The 15,889-nt window shown below is 38.5% G+C and overlaps 1 non-coding gene across 1 annotated transcript; it reads right to left on the minus strand.

The window, feature by feature from the left end:
* Nucleotides 1-12,038: 12,038 nt before the first annotated feature.
* On the minus strand, nt 12,039-12,111 carry TRNAG-CCC (transfer RNA glycine (anticodon CCC)). The gene has a single exon. It is a non-coding gene; the product is annotated as a tRNA-Gly (tRNA).
* Between the last annotated feature and the right edge of the window lie 3,778 nt (nt 12,112-15,889).

Below are 15,889 nucleotides of genomic sequence, written 5' to 3' on the forward strand. Positions count from 1 at the left end.
TCTAGTTGTGGCGAGCGGAGGCTACTCTTCATTGCGGTACACGGGCTTCTCATGGCGGTGGCTTCTCTTGTTGCGGAGCACGGGCTCTAGGCGTGTGGGCTTCAGTAGTTGTGGCACATGGGCTCTAGAGCACAGGCTCAGTAGTTGTGGCGCATGGGCTTAGGTGCTCCGTGGCATGTGGGATCTTCCCAGGCCAGGGCTCGAACCCATGTCCCTTGCATTGGCAGGCAGATTCTTTTTTTTTTTTAAACATCTTTATTGGAGTATAATTGCTTCACAATGGTGTGTTAGTTTCTGCTCCACAACAAAGTGAATCAGCTATAAATATACATATGTCCCCATATCTCTTCCCTCTTGCATCTCCCTCCCTCCCACCCTCCCTATCCCACCCCTCTAGGTGGTCACAAAGCACCGAGCTGATCTCCCTGTGCTATGTGGCTGCTTCCCACTAGCTATTTATTTTACATTTGGTAGTGTATATATGTCCATGTCACTCTCTCAACTTTGTCACAGCTTACCCTTCCCCCTCCCAGTATCCTCAAGTCAATTTTCTAGTAGGTCTGCATTTTTATTCTCGTCTTGCCCCTGGGTTCTTCTGATCATTTTTTTCTCTTCTTAGATTCCATATATATGTGTTAGGATACGGTATTTGCTTTTCTCTTTCTGACTTGCTTCACTCTCTATGACAGTCTCTAGGTCTATCCACCTCACTACAAATAACTCAGTTTTCTTCCTTTTAATGGCTGAGTAATATTCCATTGTATATATGTGCCACATCTTCTTTATGCATTCATCTGTTGATGGACACTTAGGTTGCTTACATGTCCTGGCTATTGTAAAAACAGCTGCAATGAATATTTTGGTACATGAATCTTTTTGAATTATGGCCTTCTCAGGGTATATGCCCAGTAGTGGGATTGCTGGGTTATATGGTAGTTCTTCTTTAGATTTTTAAGAAACCTCCATACTGTTCTCCATAGTGGCTGTATCAATTTAAATTCCCACCAACAGTGCAAGAGGGTTGCCTTTTCTCAACACCCTCACCAGCATTTATTGTTTGTAGATGTTTTGATGATGGCCATTCTGACCGGTGTGAGCTGATATCTCGTTGGAGTTTTGATTTGCATTTCTCTAATGATTAATGATCTTGAGCATTCTTTCATGTGTTTGTTGGCAATCTGTATATCTTTGGAGAAATGTCTGTTTAGGACTTCTGCCCATTTTTGGATTGGGTTGTTTGTTTTTTTGATACTGAGCTGCATGAGTTGCTTGTATGTTTTGGAGATTAATCCTTTGTCAGTTGCTTCATTTGCAAAGATTTTCTCCCATTCTGAGGTTGTCTTTTCATATTCTTTATGGTTTCCTTTGCTGTGCAAAAGCTTTGAAGTTTCATTAGGTCCCATTTGTTTATTTGTGTTTTTATTTCCATTTCTCTAGGAGGTGGGTCAAAAAGGATCTTGCTGTGATTTATGTCATAGAGTGTTGTGCCTATGTTTTCCTCTAAGAGTTTGATGGTGTCTGGCCTTACATTTAGGTCTTTAATCCATTTTGAGTTTATTTTTGTGTATGGTATTAGGGAGTGTTCTAATTTCATTCTTTTACATGTAGTTGTCCAGTTTTCCCAGCACCACTTATTGAAGAGGCTGTCTTTTCTCCACTGTATATTCTTGCCTCCTTTATCAAAGATAAGGTGACCATATGTGTGTGGGTTTATCTCTGGGCTTTCTATCCTGTTCCATTGATCTATATTTCTGTTTTTGTGTCTGAAGTCAGGGAGCCTGATTTCTCCAGCTCTGGTTTTCTTTCTCAGGATTGCCTTGGCTATTCGGGGTCTTTTGTGTTTCCATACAAATTGTGAAATGTTTTCTTCTAGTTCTGTGAAAAATGCCAGTGGTAGTTTGTTAGGGGTTGCACTGAATCTGTAGATTGCTTTGGGTAGTAGAGTCATTTTCATAATGTTGATTCTTCCAATCCAACAACATGGTATATCTCTCCATCTCTTTGTATCATTTTTAATTTCTTTCTTCAGTGTCTTATAATTTTCTGCATACAGGTCTTTTGTCTCCTTAGGTAGGTTTATTCCTAGATATTTTATTCTTTCGGTTGCAGTGGTAAATGGGAGTGATTTCTTAATTTCACTTTCAGATTTTTCATCATTAGTGTATAGGAATGCTAGAGATTTCTGTGCATTAATTTTCTATCCTGCTACTTTACCAAATTCATTGATTAGCTCTAGTAGTTTTCTGGTAGCATCTTTAGGATTCTCCGTGTATAGTATCATGTCATGTGCAAACAGTGACAGCTTTATTTCTTATTTTCTGATTTGGATTCCTTTTATTTCTTTTTCTTCTCTGATTGCTGTGGCTAAAACTTCCAAAACTATGTTGAATAAGAGTGGTGAGAGTGGGCAACCTTCTCTTTTTCCTGACCTTAGTGGAAATGGTTTCAGTTTTTCAATATTGAGGACGATGTTGGCTGTGGGTTTGTCATATATGGTCTTTATTATGTTGAGGAAAGTTCCCTCTATGCCTGTTTTCTGCAGGGTTTTTATGATAAATGGGTGTTGAATTTTGTTGAAAGCTTTCTCTGCATCGATTGAAATGATCATATGTTTTTTTCTCCTTCAGTTTGTTTATATCGTGTATCACGTTGATTGATTTGTGTATATTGAAGAATCCTTGCATTTCTGGGATAAACCCCACACGATCATAGTATATGATCCTTTTATTGTGCTGTTGGATTCTGTTTGCTAGTATTTTGTTGAGGATTTTTGCATCTATGTTCGTCAGTGATATTGGCCTGTAGTTTTCTTTCTTTGTGACATCTTTGTCTGGTTTTGGTATAAGAATGATGGTGGCCTCGTAGAATGAGTTTGGAAGTGTTCCTCCCTCTGCTATGTTATGGAAGAGTTTGAGAAGGATAGGTGTTAGCTCTTCTCTAAATGTTTGATAGAATTCACCTGTGAAGTCATCTTGTCCTGGTCTGTTGTTTGTGGAAGATTTTTTCTTTTTTTTTTTTCGGTACGTGGGCCTCTCACTGTTGTAGCCTCTCCTGTTGCAGAGCACAGGCTGCGGACACGCAGGCTTAGCAGCCATGGCTCACGGGCTTCGCCGCTCAGCCACATGTGGGATCTTCTCAGACCGGGGCACGAACCCACGTCCCTTGCATCGAAATGCGGACTCTCAACCACTGTGCCACCAGGGAAGCCCTGTTGGAAGATTTTTAATCACAGTTTCAGTGCTTGTGATTGGTCTGTTCATATTTTCTATTTCTTCCTAGTTCAGTCTCAGAAGGTTGTTTATTTCTAAGAATTTGTCCATTTCTTCCAGGTTGTCCATTGTATTGGCATGTGGTTGCCTGTAGTAATCTCTCGTGATCCTGTGTATTTCTGCAGTGTCACTTGTTCTCCTTTTTCATTTCTGATTCTATTGATTTGAGTCTCCTCCCTTTTTTTCTTGATGAGTCTGGCTAATGGTTTATCCGTTTTGTTTATCTTCTCAAGGAGTCAGCTTTTAGTTTTATTGTTCTTTGCTATCGTTTCCTTCATTTCTTTTTCATTTATTTCTGATCTGATCTTTATGATTTCTTTCCTTCTGCTAACTTTGGGTTTTTTTTGTTCTTCCTTCTCTAACTGCTTTAGATGTAAGCTTAGATTGTTTATTTGAGATGTTTCTTGTTTCTTAAGGTAGGCTTCTAAAGCTGTAAACTTCCCTCTTAGCACTGCTTTTGCTGCAATCTATAGGTTTTGGTCATTGTGTTTTCATTGTCATTTGTTCTAGGTATTTTTTGATTTTCTCTTTGATTTCTTCATTGCTCTCTTGGTTATTAAGTAGTGTGTTATTTAGCCTCCAGGTATTTGTATTTCTTATAGTTTTTTTCCTGTAATTGATATCTAGTCTCATAGCTTTGTGGTTGGAAAAGGTAGTTGATACTATTTCAATTTTCTTAAATTTAGCAAGGCTTGGTTTGTGACACAAGATATGATCTATCCTGGAGGATGTTCCATGAGCACTTGAGAAGAATGTGTATTCTGATGTTTTTGGAAGGAATGTCCTATAAATATCAATTAAGTCCATCTTGTTTAATGTATCATTTAAAGCTTGTGTTTCCTTATTTTTTTTCATTTTGGATGATGTCTCCATTGGTGAAAGTTGGGTGTTAAAGTCCCCTACTCTGATTGTGTTACTGTCGATTTCCCCTTTTATGGCTGTTAGCATTTGCCTTATGTATTGAGGTGCTCCTATGTTGGGTGCATAAATATTTACAATTGTTATATCTTCTTGGATTGATCCCTTGATCATTATGTAGTGTCCCTCTTTGTCTCGTGTAACAGTCTTTGTTTTAAAGTCTATTCTTTCTGATATGAGAATTGCTACTCCAGCTTTCTTTTGATTTCCATTTGCATGGAATATCTTTTTCCATTCCCTCAATTTCAGTCTGTATGTGTCCCTAGGTGTGAAGTGATTTTCTTGTAGACAGCACATATACATGTCTTGTTTTTTTATCCATTCAGCCAATCCCTTTATTTTGGTTGGAGCATTTAATCCATTTACGTTTAAGGTAATTATCGATATGTATGTTCCTATTCCCATTTTCTTAAGTATTTTAGGTTTTTTTTTTGTTGTAGCTCTTTTCCTTCTCTTGTGTTTCCTGCCTAGAGAAGTTCCTTTAGCATTTCTTGTAAAGCTGGTTTTGTTGTGCTGAATTCTGTTAGCTTTTGCTTGTCTGTAAAGGTTTTAATTTGTCCGTCAAATCTAAATGAGATCCTTGCTGGGTAGAGTAATCTTGGTTTGTGGGTTTTTCTCTTTCATTACTTTAAATATGTCCTGCCACTCCCTTCTGGCTTGCAGAGTTTCTGCTAATAGATCAGCTGTTAACCTTATGGGGATTCCCTTATGTGTTACTTGTTGTTTTTCCCTTGCTGCTTTTAATATTTGTTCTTTGTATTTAATTTTCTGTAGTTTGATTAATATGTGTCTTGGCGTGTTTCTCCTTGGATTTATCCTATAATGGACTCTGTGTGCTTCCTGGACTTGATTAACTACTTCCTTTCCCATATTAGGGAAGTTTTCAACTATAATCTCTTCAAATATTTTCTCAGTCCCTTTCTTTTTTTCTTCTTCTGGGACCCCTATAATTCAAATGTTGTTGCATTTAATGTTGTCCCAGAGGTCTCTGAGACTGTCCTCACTTCTTTTCATTCTTTTTTCTTTATTCTGCTCTGCAGTAGATATTTCCACTATTTTATCTTCCAGGTCACTTATCCGTTCTTCTGCCTCAGTTATTCTGCTATTGATCCCTTCTACAGAATTTTTAATTTCATTTATTGTGTTGTTCATGATTGTTTGTTTGGCCTTTAGTTCTTCTAGGTCCTTGTTAAACGTTTCTTGTATTTTCTCCATTCTATTTCCAAGATTTTGGATCATCTTTACTATCATTATTCTGCATTATTTTTCAGGTAGTCTGCCTATTTCCTCTTCATTTGTTACATCTGGTGGGTTTTTACCTTGCTTCTTCATCTACTGTGTGTTTCTGTGTCTTCTCATTTTGCTTAACTTACTGTGTTTGGGGTCTCCTTTTCGTAGGTTGCAGGTTTGTAGTTCCCATTGTTTTTGGTGTCTGCCCCCAGTGGCTAAGGTTGGTTCAGTGGGTTGTGTAGGCTTCCTGGTGGAGGGGACTAGTGCTTGTGTTGTGGTGGATGAGGCTGGATCTTGTCTTTCTGGTGGGCTGGTCCACGTCTGGTGGTATGTGTTGGGGTGTATTTGGCCTTATTATGATTTTAGGCAGCCTCTGTGCTAATGGATGAGGTTGTGTTCCTGTCTTGTTAGTTGTTTGGCATAGGGTGTCCTGTACTGTAGCTTGCTGTTCATTGAGTGGAGCTGGGTCTTGGCATTGAGATTGAGATCTCTGGGAGATTTTCACCATTTGATATTCCATGGGTCTGGGAGGTCTCTTGTGGACCAGTGTCCTGAACTTGGTTCTCCCACCTCAGTGGCACAGCCCTGACTCCTGGCTGGAGCACCAAGAGCCTTTCATCCACACGGCTCAGAATAAAAGGGAGAAAAAAAAGAAAGAAGATGATAAAATAAAATAAAGTTATTAAAATAAAAAATAATTATTAAGAAAAAAACAATATTTTAAGTAATAAAATAAAAAAATGGACAGAACCCTAGGACAAATGGCAAAAGCAAAACTGTACAGACAAAATAACACACAGAAGCATACACATACACACACAAAAAGAGAAAAAGAGAAAAAAAATATATCTTTGCTTCCAAAGTCCACCTCGTCAATTTGGGATGATTCCTTGTCTATTCAGGTATTCCACAGATTCAGGGTACATGAAGTTGATTGTGGGGATGTAATCTGCTGCTCCTGAGGCTGCTGGGAGAGATTTCCCTTTCTCTTCTTTGTTCGCACAGCTCCCAGGGTTCAGCTTTGGATTTGGAACCACCTCTGCATGTAGGTCGCCTGAGGGCGTCTGTGCTTCGCTCAGACAGGACGGGGTTAAAGGAGCAGCTGATTCGGGGGCTCTTGCTCACTCAGGCCACAGGGGAGGGAAGGGTATGGATGTGGGGCGAGCCTGCAGAGGCAGAGGCCAGCGTGACGTTGCACCAGCCTGAGGCGCGCTGTGTGTTCTCCCGGAGAAGTTGTCCCTGGATCACGGGACCCTGGCAGTGGCGGGCTGCACAGGCTCCCAGGATGGAGCTGTGGAGAGTGACCTGTGCTTGCACACAGGGTCCTTGGTGGTGGCAGCAGCAGCCTTAGCATTTCATGCCCGTCTCTGGGGTCCACGCTGATAGCCACAGCTCGCGCCCATCTCTGGAGCTCCTTTAAGCGGCGCTCTTAATCCCCTCTCCTCGCGCACCATGAAGCAAAGAGGCAAGAAAAAGTCTCTTGCCTCTTCGGCAGTTCCAGACTTTTTCCTAGACTCCCTCCCGTTTAGCTGTGACATACTAGCACCTTCAGGCTGTTTTCACACCGCTGCTGACTCCAGTCCTCTCCCTGGGATCTGACCTCCGAAGCCTGAGCCTTAGCTCCCAGCCCCGCCCGCCCCGGCGCATAAGCAGACAAGCCTCTCGGGCTGGTGAGTGCCGGTCGGCACCGGTCATCTGTGCGGGAACCTCTCCGCTTTGCCCTCCGCACCCCTGTTGCTGCGCTCTCCTCCGTGAACCCGAAGCTCCCCCGCTCCACCACCCGCAGTCTCCGCCTGCAAAGGGGCTTCCTAGTGTGTGGAAACCTTTCCTCCTTCACATCAACCTCCCACTGGTACAGGTCCCATCCCTATTCTTTTGTCTCTGTTTTTTCTTTTTTCTTTTGCCCTACCTAGGTACGTGGGGAGTTTCTTGCCTATGCAGAGGTCTGAGGTCTTCTCCCAGCATTCAGTAGGCATTCTGTAGCAGTTGTTCCACATGTAGGTGTGTTTCTGATGTATTTGTGGGGAGGAAGTTGATCTCCATGTCTTACTCTTCTGCCATCTTGAAGCTCCTCCCCCGGCAGGCTGATTCTTTACCACTGTGCCACCAGGGAAGTCCCTTAATGTAGTTTTTACAGTATATAGTTCCATATAAGTAGTGCCTTTGCTGTATCCAATAAGTTTTGGTATGTTGTGTTTTGTTTTCACTGGGCTCTAAATATTTAGTAATTTCCCTATGATTTCTTTGTCCTGTTGCTTGTTTGAGAGTGTGATGTCTAATTTTCATATATTTGTTAATTTTCCAAGTTTCTTCTGATTTTTTATTTCTAGTTTCCTTCAACAAAATTCATTGTTGTCAGAGAAGATAATTTGTATGACTGTAATCTTTTTAAATGTATTGAGATTTTTTTTGTCGCCTCGCGCAAGGTCTGTCATGGAGAGTGTTCCATGTTCACTTGAGAAGAATTGCATATGATGCTCTTTCTGTGTGGAGTGGTTCTGTCTATGTCTGTTAGGTCTAGTTGTATATTGTTATTCAAGTCCTTTGATCCATTTGGTTGATCTGTCGATTATTATAAATGGGTTATTGAGTCTTTGATTATGTTTAACTGTCATTTTCTTTCTTCAGTTCTGTCAAATTTTGCTTCATATGCTTTTGAGCCCTGTTGTTAAGTGTGCATATGTTTACAATTGTTATATATTCTTGATACATTGACCTTTTTATCAGTATAAAATGTCCTTTGTCTCTGGTAACACTTTTTGACTTAAAATCTATTTTGTATAATGTTAGTATAGCCATCTCTGCTCTCTTGGTTACAGTTTGCATGGAATATAGATTTCTGTTTTTCACTCTCAACTTATTTGTAGCTTTGGATATGAAATGAGTATCTGGTACATAGTATGGTTGGATCATGTTATTTTATCTTTTCTGTCAATCTCTCTTTTAGTCAGTGTTTAACTCATTTACATTTAAAGTAGTTACTGATAAAGAAGGACTTCTGCCATTTTTTATTTGTTTTCTATACATTTTATAGTTTTTGTTTTCTATTTCCTGTATAGCTGAATTCTCTTGTGTTTATTTGGTTTTTTTTTTTTTTTTTTTTTTTTTTTTTGGTGTACCATTTTGATGCTTTTTTCAGTTTCTTTTCTGTATATTGTTAGTCATTACTCCGGATACTACAATTAACATTTTAAAATATTGGCTATATAGTTTGAATTAATACTAATTCAGCTTTAATAATATACAAAAACTCTTATACAGCTTATGTCTCCCCCATTATGTTGTTGTCACAAATTACATCTTCATAGACTGTCTGCCCATTAACATAGATGTATAGTTACTGTTTAATTCATTGGACTTTTAAACAATGTAGGAAAAAGCAAGGAGTTACAAACCAGAAATACAATAATATTACTTATCTCATGTATTTACTTATGTAGTTACTTTTATTCTTGTTTTCTTCATATGGCTTTTAATTACTGTCTAACGTCTTTTCATTTCAGCCTGAAGGACTTGAGGGATGGTTTCCTAGAAAAGAATTCTCTCAGCTTTTGTTTTTCTGGGAATGCCTTGATTTCTCTTTCATAGTTGAAAGATAGTTTTAGCATAATTAGAATTCTTTGATGCAGCTTTTTTTCTTTCAGTACTGTAAACATATCACACTGCTTTCTGGCATCCAAAGTCTGATGAGAAATTAACTGTTAATCTTATGGTGGGTCCCTTGTAGTGCTTGAGAAATTGCTTCACTCTCTTGACTTTAAAGATGCTTTGTCTTTTTATCATTTGGTTATAATGTGTCTCAGTATGGATCTCTTTATATTTATTCTGCTTGGAGTATGTTGAGCTTCTTGGATGTATACATTTATATCTTTATGAAATCTAGAAAGTATTTGGCCATTAATTTTTCAGTTAGTCTTTCTGTTCCCTTTTCTCTCTCCTCTCCTTCTAGGACTACCATTGAGAATATGTTGATATACTTGATAGTATCCCATAGGTCTCTTGGATGTTATTTATTTTTCTTCACTATTTTTTCTTTCTGTTCCTCAGACTGGTTAATTTCAGTTGACCTACCTTCAAATTCACTGATTCTTTCTTCTGTCTACTCAAATCTGTTTTTGTAACCATTTAGTGTTTTATTACAGTTATTGTACTTTTCAGTGTCAGAAATTCTATTTGCTTCTATTTTATAATTTCTATATTTTTATTGTTATTTTTTTGTTGAGGAAGCAGTGCCTCTGCTTTGATACGGTCAGTTTCTGTTAATTTCTTTTTTTCCCTGTGAATGGATCATATTTTTTGTTTCTTCATGTGCCTTGTAAATTTTTGTTGAAAACTGGACATTTTGAATATTATAATGTGGTCACTCTGAAAATCAGATCCTTACCTTCCTCAGGGTTAGTTTTCTTGCTTGCTGTGGGTTGTAGTTGTTTGTTTAGTGATTTTTCAAACCTGTTTTGTCAAGCTGTTATTCTTTTTTGTGTGGTTTCTGTTGTCCCTGTTTCTTTAGCTTGTGGTCAGCTAGAGGTGTGAAAGAGATATTCCTATATGTATGGAGCCAAAAAATAAATAAAGTAGTAAAAAGAAAAAAAAGAAGAAATGAAAATACACTGCCATACTTTGCAGAGATTGACTCTGTTTTAGGGAGGTGTTTTAAAGCTTATTCAATAGGTCCTTTGCAACACTGCCTTAACCTTGACTTCCTGCTGGCACTGAACCTAAAAATCTGCTGGAGGGGAAAGCTTAGGGTTTTCTCAGGTCTTTCCTGATCATGAGTCCCTGGACTTGTGCTTGGCTTTCTAGAGTCCCCATTATATGCAGGTGCTTTGAGAAGCACCTGACCCAACTGTGATCTTTTGCCACTGGAAGCAGCAGCTTGTCTGTCTTCCAGTTTTTTTTTTTTTCTTCTGGCCGCACTGGGCTGCATGTGGGATCTTATTTCCCTGAACAAGGATTGAACCCGTGCCCCCTGCATTGGGAGTGTGGTCTTAACCCCTGGACCACCAGGGAAGTCCCTGCTTTTCAGTATTTCTGAGGAAAGCTATATGTTTAGCCACTTTTCTGCGCTGAGAGAGTTCTAAGTTAGGTGAAACAGATGCAAGTATCCTATTCCAATCCTTTAGGGAAACTCCAGACAGGTCAAAACAGAGAAACAAAATTTGGGGGGAGCAAGGTCTGCTCTGCTATCCCCAGAGTCAGGTAACCACACTGGGAACATGGGAACTCATCTTCAAAATCACCCTCATGCTAGTGAGGGAGGTAGGACAAGGCTAAGTTCAAATGCTACAAAGTTCTCCTACTATATTTAAGTCACTTTTTTCTTGATTGAGCATTCACTTGGTTGTTATAAACTTTGACTACTTCTCAGAATTCTGACAAGTTGATTCTGTAACAGAATCAGTTTTTTGCTCACTTGCCATTTTTCCTGATTTTAAGCTCATGGAATTTTTCTTTTTTTTAAATAAACATTCAAAAATTAGTTTATATTTCTAGAAAAGCTGCAGAGCTAGTACAAAGACTTCCCATATACTCTCCACCCCGTTTCTCTTAATGTAACATCTTACATTACCATGATACATTTGTCAAAACTAAGAAACTGGCATTGGTGTATTACCATTAATTAAATGATACACATTTTGGGGTTTCACCACTCTTTTCCTGTACTCCTTTCCTTTGAAAGACATTTTTTAGAGCAGTTTTGTGTTTATAACAAAATTGAGAGGGGGGTACAGAGATTTCCCATATGTCCCCTGCCCCTACACATCTAAAGCCTCCCTCATTACCAGCATCACTTACCAGAACTACTGTCCTTTTTTAACAATCCAAGATTCTAGCCAGGAGACCAGATTAGATTTAGTCATCATGTCTCCTTAGGCTCCTAATGGTTGTGACAGTTTCTCAGGTTTTTTCTTCTTTTTGATAAACTTGACAGTTTTGAGGAATTCTGGTCAGGTATTTTGCATAACTTCCTCAGTTTGATATTTGTCTTATAAGACTGAGGTTACAGCTTTTGTGAAGAATACCACAGAAGTGATTTGGCCTTCTTATACCATAGAAGAGGGCATATGATATCCCTGTGGCTTCAGTGGTGGTATTAACCTTCATTTCTTATTTAAAGTGATGTTTGCCAGGCTTCTCTATTCTATAAAAGTAAGTCAGGGGCTTCCCTGGTGGCGCAGTGGTTGAGAGTCCGCCTGCCGATGCAGGGGACACAGGTTCGTGCCCCGGTCCGGGAAGATCCCACATGCTGCGGAGCGGCTGAGCCCGTGAGCCATGGCCACTGGGCCTGCGCGTCCGGAGCCTGTGCTCCGCAACGGGAGAGGCCACAAGAGTGAGAGGCCCGCGTACCACAAAAAAAAAGAAAAAGTAAGTCAGGAAATCCAGCCCACTCTCAAGGAGGCAGTTAACTTCTACTTCTTGGAGGGAGATGTATCTACACATATTATTTGGAATTCTGTAAGGAAGATTTTGTCTCCATTTATTTATTCAATCATTTATTTATGGATCTATGTATACTTAGTTCATTTTTTTTTTTATTATTATTTTGGCTGCCCTGGGTCTTTGCAGCATGCAGGATCTTCCTTGCAGCATGCGGGCTTCTTAGTTGCAGCATGTGGGATCTAGTTCCCTGACCAGGGATCGAACCTGGGCCCCCTGCTTTGGGAGCGCAGAGTCTTACCCACTGGACCACCAGAGAAGTTCCTTATTTCGTATTTTGAGTTATAACCAGTAGTTGGCTATTTTATTTGCTGCTCAAATTGTTTCAGCTTTGGCCATTGGGAACTTTTACAGGTTGGCTCCCACATTCCTTTGACATGCTCCCATCTTTTTATGTTTTGAACACTTTCATACTTTCTGGTACTGAATGTTTTTGAATGTTTTAAATGTTTTTGAAGAGGAGAGTTTCATGTATTGACTTGTATTTTAGAAAGAAATTGTTGGCAATTTAAAGGATAACTTGGAGGGACATTATATATTAAGAGATATATGGGCAGGAGGATAATCTGGACAATAAAGAATCACAAAATACATCACACACACATATTGAAGAAGGTTATTGGATATGAGTGATGTTACATAGATTCTAGTCAGGGATTTGCCATTAATATATGTTGTAACTTCTGTGAAGTCTCTTCCTTTCTCCAGATGTCAGCTAAAACTACCTTCTCAAAAATTTCTACCAACAGACCCATAACAGATAAGGAAAATAGCTATGATTTCTCTGTAGACTGGGGTGTATGGTGCAAGCCCTTTTCAAACATGACATTTCATTGAAATTTCTTGTTTTATTTGGCAAATTCATGTGAATTTTTCACACCAGTTCCCTGTGTACCTATATTTTAATATAAAAACATTTTCATGCAGTGATTTTTGAATAGATGCTGAAGAAAAATATGATTCGATTTCTCTCATGGCTTTCTCTGTGCCCTGGCACAGGTCTTGGTGGCTCAGTACTTTAATTTGAAAATCAGGGAACTCTCAGTTTTGGAACTCTATGATTTTAGGAATTTGCTCCAAATATTTAAAGTTCTATCATATAAATGAGACCAGACTTGTTCTTTATTTGTCCAAAGAGAAAATCTAGGTAGTACTAGGAAAGGAAATTGCAGAAGTAAATTATTTACTTGATATAAAAAGTAAATTCATTCAACAAAATTTTATTGAGTATGTACGATTTTCCAGGCACTGTTAAGTGCTGAAAATCCAGTATTACATGTCGAGTTTAGCGTGAGAGACAGACATCCTCCAAAAAATTAAAAAAATATATCAGCCATCTCATGAAATGGTAAATTCTTCAGATTTGGAATTATCCATCAGGCTGAATTATCATCCCTCAGTGATGCTATAATAAAAGATCTGAACCTCTGAGAATTATTCTTCATACTATGATCCTACTTAATGTATATGTGCATACTTCCCTGTGCATCTAAACATTCCAATCAGAATTGAAATTTATGAAGGCAGAGATACTTTCTTCAATCCAAGTCTCTCCACAGAGTGATAGGCAAATGATGCTTGTTGACTGTCATATGATCATAAAGAAAAGTATCAAACCATAAGCATCATTAGAAAATAACCATCATCCTTATATCGGCTTGATTTTTAGAAATATTACAAATATATTAGGATAATCTTTTATTTTTGTATTGATATGTCTTTAATATGGAAGGAATCATAGCATGATAATTCCCCACCAAATACTCTGTTAACCAGTTACAAAATAAGTTTTATTTGAAGATTCAGTCATGTACACTCAATGTCCAAGTTTCTAACACAGCTAAATTTATTACTCAGTGACCGCATAGAAAATGGCTAGAGAGATGTTAAAATTATTAAGCAATAGTCATTTATAACATTTTTCTATAATAAGGATTTTTGCTGGAGCAAGGTCATAATGAGGTTTACCAAAAAAATGTTGGGAAACAAAAGGTGATTATAGAGAGGAATATGGAAAATAAAACAACATATTAAAAAAACCTAGTTTGAGACTCTTGTAGATTCTCTACAATTTAACTTTCATGATTTTCCAGAACTTGAACAATGATCCATCACAGTTGCGATATTCCAGTTAACTCGAGGGCCCTCCAGTGTGCAATTTTAAGAATTTCCAAACCAACTTTGAAAGTAATTTTCAAGGAATCTATGGGGGGAAGGGGGAGAATGAAGTAAAACAAAACCAAAAACAAAGCATTGTGAAAATCAAAGTGGAATTACCTTGAACAGAATATAATTCTACTCTTCGAGTGCAACCTTAGACAAGACCTTTTAATTTTGAGGGCAAATATTTCTTTGGAAGTTTGCTGTAGCTCTAAATATTGGTTTCACCAAAAAGTGCCTTTGGTTTTTAAGTAAAAATAAAAGACACATTTTTCATTTTCACCAAGAACTTTTTTTTTTTTTTTTTTTCAGGGCTCTAGGTGCGAGGGCTTCAGTAGTTGTGGCTCACGGGCTCCAGAGCACAGGCTCAGCAGTTGTGGTGCACAGGTTCAGTCGCTCCACGGCCTGTGGAATCCTCCTGGACCAGGGCCTGAACCCGTGTCCCCTGCATTGGCAGGCGGACTCTCAACCATTGCGCCACCAGGGAAGCCCTCACCAAGAACTTTATTGAACAACGTATTCACCCTTTTGTTCCACTACCTTCTGCCATTTTTCAGGCAACTTCATAATTCCATCTTCCCAAAACTTTTTATCTTTTTATGCAAAGAACTATTCCAGGTGCCTTTTACAGACTTCCAAGGAATTAAAATTTTTTCCATTAAGAGAATTTTGTAAAGACCAAAATAAATGGAAATCCGAAGGTGCAATATCTGGTGAATACGGCGGATGAATCAGAACTTCCCAGACAAGCTGTAACTGTTTTTGCCTGATCATCAAATAAATATGCGGTCTTGCGTTATCCTGATGGAAGATTATGCGTTCTCTGTTGGCTAATTCCGGACGCTTTTCATCGAGTGCTGCTTTTCATCAGTTGGTCTAATTGGGAGTTGTACTTGTTGGAATTAATCATTTGGTTTTCTGGAAGGAGCTCATAGTAGAGGACTCCCTTCCAATGCCTCCATATACACAACATCACATTCTTTGGATGAACACCAGCCTTTGGTGTGGTTGGTGGTGGTTCATTTTGCTTGCCCCATGGTCTCTTCCATTCTACATTATTGTACAGTATCCACTTTTAATCACCCACCACAATTTGTTTTAAAAATGGAACATTTTCGTTACGTTTACGTAGAGAATTGCATGCAGAAGTATGGTCAAGAAGGTTTTTTTCACTTGTGTAGAACCCAAACATCAAAGCGATTCACATAACCAAGCTGGTGCAAATGATTTTCACCACTTGATTTGGATATTTTGAGTATTTCAGCTGTCTCCCACATGGTATAATGTTGATTGTTCTCAAATAATGTCTCAATTTGATCGTTATCAACTTCAACTGGTCTACCTGACCGTGGAGCATTATCCAGTGAGAAATCTCCAACACTAACCTTCGCAAACCACTTTTGACATGTTCGATCAGTCACAGCACTTTCTCCATACACTGCACAAACCTTTTTTTTGCGTTTCAGTTGCATTTTTACCTTTCTTGAAATAATAAAGCATAATATGCCGAAAATGTTGCTTTTTTTCTTCCATCTTCAATATTAAAATGGCTACACGAAAATTCACCAATTTTGATAAGCCTTTTTTTAAAAATGCACGCTGATATGACAGCTGTCACATACAGTCTAACAAAAATTGTTTCCAATGAAGTTAAAGACAACTAACTGCTACTAAAGCCATCTTACAGAAAAAAACGAACAAACCTTTGGCCAACCCAATATATTCTTTTCAGGATAATGGTTCTCAAGCTGTACTTACTTCAAATCTATAGGAGGATCTGTGGAAGGGAAACTAAAAGCTGAACATGTACATTTCATTATGGTCATAATTATGTATTATTTATGGATGGAAGAACGTATTTTGTACTAGGATATTTG

This window comes from Lipotes vexillifer, unplaced genomic scaffold, assembly GCF_000442215.2.
Source record: "Lipotes vexillifer unplaced genomic scaffold, Lipotes_vexillifer_v1.1 scaffold405, whole genome shotgun sequence".
NCBI lineage: Eukaryota > Metazoa > Chordata > Mammalia > Artiodactyla > Lipotidae > Lipotes > Lipotes vexillifer.